We start from the raw sequence: 5,626 nt of genomic DNA, 5'->3' as shown, positions 1-5,626 counted from the left end.
CAAAAGGTGTGAAAAATATGAAGAGCTTCAAAAGGTGTCAAAAATATGAGCAGCATGAAACGGTCGGAAAAATAGGAGGAGCATGAAGTTGTGTTGAAAAACATGAAGAGACTGAAAAAGTGTGAAAAATATGAAGAGCTTCCAAAGGTGTCAAATATATGAGGAGCATGAAACGGTCTGAAAAATAGGAGGAGCATAAAGCGGTGTTCAAAAACATGAAGAGCCTGAAAAGCTGTGAAAAATATGAAGAGCTTCAAAAGATGTCAAAAATGAGATGAGCATGAAACGGTCTGAAAAATAGGAGGAGCATGAAGCGGTGTTGAAAATCATGAAGAGCCTGAAAAGTTGTGAAAAAAGGCAGAGCTTCAAAAGGTGTCAAAAATATGAGGAGAATGAAACGGTCTGAAAAATACGAGGAGCATGAAGTGGTGTTGATAAACATGAAGAGCCTAAAAGGTGTGAAAAATATGAAGAGCTTCAAAAGGAGTCAACAATATGAGGAGCATTAAACGGTCTGAAAAATACGAGGAGCATGAAGCGGTGTTGAAAATCATGAAGAGCCTGAAAAGGTGTGAAATATATGAAGAGCTTCAAAAGGTGTGAAAAATATGAAGAGCTTCAAAAGGTGTCAACAATATGAGGAGCATGAAACGGTCTGAAAAATAGGAGGAGCATGAAGCAGTGTTGAAAATCATGAAGAGCCTGAAAAGGTGTGAAATATATGAAGAGCTTCAAAAGGTGTGAAAAATATGAAGAGCTTCAAAAGGTGTCAAAAATATGAGCAGCATGAAACGGTCGGAAAAATAGGAGGAGCATGAAGTTGTGTTGAAAAACATGAAGAGACTGAAAAAGTGTGAAAAATATGAAGAGCTTCCAAAGGTGTCAAATATATGAGGAGCATGAAACGGTCTGAAAAATAGGAGGAGCATAAAGCGGTGTTCAAAAACATGAAGAGCCTGAAAAGCTGTGAAAAATATGAAGAGCTTCAAAAGATGTCAAAAATGAGATGAGCATGAAACGGTCTGAAAAATAGGAGGAGCATGAAGCGGTGTTGAAAATCATGAAGAGCCTGAAAAGTTGTGAAAAAAGGCAGAGCTTCAAAAGGTGTCAAAAATATGAGGAGAATGAAACGGTCTGAAAAATACGAGGAGCATGAAGTGGTGTTGATAAACATGAAGAGCCTAAAAGGTGTGAAAAATATGAAGAGCTTCAAAAGGAGTCAACAATATGAGGAGCATTAAACGGTCTGAAAAATACGAGGAGCATGAAGCGGTGTTGAAAATCATGAAGAGCCTGAAAAGGTGTGAAATATATGAAGAGCTTCAAAAGGTGTGAAAAATATGAAGAGCTTCAAAAGGTGTCAACAATATGAGGAGCATGAAACGGTCTGAAAAATAGGAGGAGCATGAAGCAGTGTTGAAAATCATGAAGAGCCTGAAAAGGTGTGAAATATATGAAGAGCTTCAAAAGGTGTGAAAAATATGAAGAGCTTCAAAAGGTGTCAAAAATATGAGCAGCATGAAACGGTCGGAAAAATAGGAGGAGCATGAAGTTGTGTTGAAAAACATGAAGAGACTGAAAAAGTGTGAAAAATATGAAGAGCTTCCAAAGGTGTCAAATATATGAGGAGCATGAAATGGTCTGAAAAATAGGAGGAGCATAAAGCGGTGTTCAAAAACATGAAGAGCCTGAAAAGCTGTGAAAAATATGAAGAGCTTCAAAAGATGTCAAAAATGAGATGAGCATGAAACGGTCTGAAAAATAGGAGGAGCATGAAGCGGTGTTGAAAATCATGAAGAGCCTGAAAAGTTGTGAAAAAAGGCAGAGCTTCAAAAGGTGTCAAAAATATGAGGAGAATGAAACGGTCTGAAAAATACGAGGAGCATGAAGTGGTGTTGATAAACATGAAGAGCCTAAAAGGTGTGAAAAATATGAAGAGCTTCAAAAGGAGTCAACAATATGAGGAGCATTAAACGGTCTGAAAAATACGAGGAGCATGAAGCGGTGTTGAAAATCATGAAGAGCCTGAAAAGGTGTGAAATATATGAAGAGCTTCAAAAGGTGTGAAAAATATGAAGAGCTTCAAAAGGTGTCAACAATATGAGGAGCATGAAACGGTCTGAAAAATAGGAGGCGCATGAAGCAGTGTTGAAAATCATGAAGAGCCTGAAAAGGTGTGAAATATATGAAGAGCTTCAAAAGGTGTGAAAAATATGAAGAGCTTCAAAAGGTGTCAAAAATATGAGCAGCATGAAACGGTCGGAAAAATAGGAGGAGCATGAAGTTGTGTTGAAAAACATGAAGAGACTGAAAAAGTGTGAAAAATATGAAGAGCTTCCAAAGGTGTCAAATATATGAGGAGCATGAAACGGTCTGAAAAATAGGAGGAGCATAAAGCGGTGTTCAAAAACATGAAGAGCCTGAAAAGCTGTGAAAAATATGAAGAGCTTCAAAAGATGTCAAAAATGAGATGAGCATGAAACGGTCTGAAAAATAGGAGGAGCATGAAGCGGTGTTGAAAATCATGAAGAGCCTGAAAAGTTGTGAAAAAAGGCAGAGCTTCAAAAGGTGTCAAAAATATGAGGAGAATGAAACGGTCTGAAAAATACGAGGAGCATGAAGTGGTGTTGATAAACATGAAGAGCCTAAAAGGTGTGAAAAATATGAAGAGCTTCAAAAGGAGTCAACAATATGAGGAGCATTAAACGGTCTGAAAAATACGAGGAGCATGAAGCGGTGTTGAAAATCATGAAGAGCCTGAAAAGGTGTGAAATATATGAAGAGCTTCAAAAGGTGTGAAAAATATGAAGAGCTTCAAAAGGTGTCAACAATATGAGGAGCATGAAACGGTCTGAAAAATAGGAGGAGCATGAAGCAGTGTTGAAAATCATGAAGAGCCTGAAAAGGTGTGAAATATATGAAGAGCTTCAAAAGGTGTGAAAAATATGAAGAGCTTCAAAAGGTGTCAAAAATATGAGCAGCATGAAACGGTCGGAAAAATAGGAGGACCATGAAGTTGTGTTGAAAAACATGAAGAGACTGAAAAAGTGTGAAAAATATGAAGAGCTTCCAAAGGTGTCAAATATATGTGGAGCATGAAACGGTCTGAAAAATAGGAGGAGCATAAAGCGGTGTTCAAAAACATGAAGAGCCTGAAAAGCTGTGAAAAATATGAAGAGCTTCAAAAGATGTCAAAAATGAGATGAGCATGAAACGGTCTGAAAAATAGGAGGAGCATGAAGCGGTGTTGAAAATCATGAAGAGCCTGAAAAGGTGTGAAATATATGAAGAGCTTCAAAAGGTGTGAAAAATATGAAGAGCTTCAAAAGGTGTCAACAATATGAGGAGCATGAAACGGTCTGAAAAATAGGAGGCGCATGAAGCAGTGTTGAAAATCATGAAGAGCCTGAAAAGGTGTGAAATATATGAAGAGCTTCAAAAGGTGTGAAAAATATGAAGAGCTTCAAAAGGTGTCAAAAATATGAGCAGCATGAAACGGTCGGAAAAATAGGAGGAGCATGAAGTTGTGTTGAAAAACATGAAGAGACTGAAAAAGTGTGAAAAATATGAAGAGCTTCCAAAGGTGTCAAATATATGAGGAGCATGAAACGGTCTGAAAAATAGGAGGAGCATAAAGCGGTGTTCAAAAACATGAAGAGCCTGAAAAGCTGTGAAAAATATGAAGAGCTTCAAAAGATGTCAAAAATGAGATGAGCATGAAACGGTCTGAAAAATAGGAGGAGCATGAAGCGGTGTTGAAAATCATGAAGAGCCTGAAAAGTTGTGAAAAAAGGCAGAGCTTCAAAAGGTGTCAAAAATATGAGGAGAATGAAACGGTCTGAAAAATACGAGGAGCATGAAGTGGTGTTGATAAACATGAAGAGCCTAAAAGGTGTGAAAAATATGAAGAGCTTCAAAAGGAGTCAACAATATGAGGAGCATTAAACGGTCTGAAAAATACGAGGAGCATGAAGCGGTGTTGAAAATCATGAAGAGCCTGAAAAGGTGTGAAATATATGAAGAGCTTCAAAAGGTGTGAAAAATATGAAGAGCTTCAAAAGGTGTCAACAATATGAGGAGCATGAAACGGTCTGAAAAATAGGAGGAGCATGAAGCAGTGTTGAAAATCATGAAGAGCCTGAAAAGGTGTGAAATATATGAAGAGCTTCAAAAGGTGTGAAAAATATGAAGAGCTTCAAAAGGTGTCAAAAATATGAGCAGCATGAAACGGTCGGAAAAATAGGAGGAGCATGAAGTTGTGTTGAAAAACATGAAGAGACTGAAAAAGTGTGAAAAATATGAAGAGCTTCCAAAGGTGTCAAATATATGAGGAGCATGAAACGGTCTGAAAAATAGGAGGAGCATAAAGCGGTGTTCAAAAACATGAAGAGCCTGAAAAGCTGTGAAAAATATGAAGAGCTTCAAAAGATGTCAAAAATGAGATGAGCATGAAACGGTCTGAAAAATAGGAGGAGCATGAAGCGGTGTTGAAAATCATGAAGAGCCTGAAAAGTTGTGAAAAAAGGCAGAGCTTCAAAAGGTGTCAAAAATATGAGGAGAATGAAACGGTCTGAAAAATACGAGGAGCATGAAGTGGTGTTGATAAACATGAAGAGCCTAAAAGGTGTGAAAAATATGAAGAGCTTCAAAAGGAGTCAACAATATGAGGAGCATTAAACGGTCTGAAAAATACGAGGAGCATGAAGCGGTGTTGAAAATCATGAAGAGCCTGAAAAGGTGTGAAATATATGAAGAGCTTCAAAAGGTGTGAAAAATATGAAGAGCTTCAAAAGGTGTCAACAATATGAGGAGCATGAAACGGTCTGAAAAATAGGAGGAGCATGAAGCAGTGTTGAAAATCATGAAGAGCCTGAAAAGGTGTGAAATATATGAAGAGCTTCAAAAGGTGTGAAAAATATGAAGAGCTTCAAAAGGTGTCAAAAATATGAGCAGCATGAAACGGTCGGAAAAATAGGAGGAGCATGAAGTTGTGTTGAAAAACATGAAGAGACTGAAAAAGTGTGAAAAATATGAAGAGCTTCCAAAGGTGTCAAATATATGAGGAGCATGAAACGGTCTGAAAAATAGGAGGAGCATAAAGCGGTGTTCAAAAACATGAAGAGCCTGAAAAGCTGTGAAAAATATGAAGAGCTTCAAAAGATGTCAAAAATGAGATGAGCATGAAACGGTCTGAAAAATAGGAGGAGCATGAAGCGGTGTTGAAAATCATGAAGAGCCTGAAAAGTTGTGAAAAAAGGCAGAGCTTCAAAAGGTGTCAAAAATATGAGGAGAATGAAACGGTCTGAAAAATACGAGGAGCATGAAGTGGTGTTGATAAACATGAAGAGCCTAAAAGGTGTGAAAAATATGAAGAGCTTCAAAAGGAGTCAACAATATGAGGAGCATTAAACGGTCTGAAAAATACGAGGAGCATGAAGCGGTGTTGAAAATCATGAAGAGCCTGAAAAGGTGTGAAATATATGAAGAGCTTCAAAAGGTGTGAAAAATATGAAGAGCTTCAAAAGGTGTCAACAATATGAGGAGCATGAAACGGTCTGAAAAATAGGAGGCGCATGAAGCAGTGTTGAAAATCATGAAGAGCCTGAAAAGGTGTGAAATATATGAA

The sequence above is a fragment of the Dama dama genome, unplaced genomic scaffold, assembly GCF_033118175.1.
Source record: "Dama dama isolate Ldn47 unplaced genomic scaffold, ASM3311817v1 ptg000082l, whole genome shotgun sequence".
Taxonomy (NCBI): domain Eukaryota; kingdom Metazoa; phylum Chordata; class Mammalia; order Artiodactyla; family Cervidae; genus Dama; species Dama dama.
Note: the sequence above shows the minus strand (reverse complement) of the source record.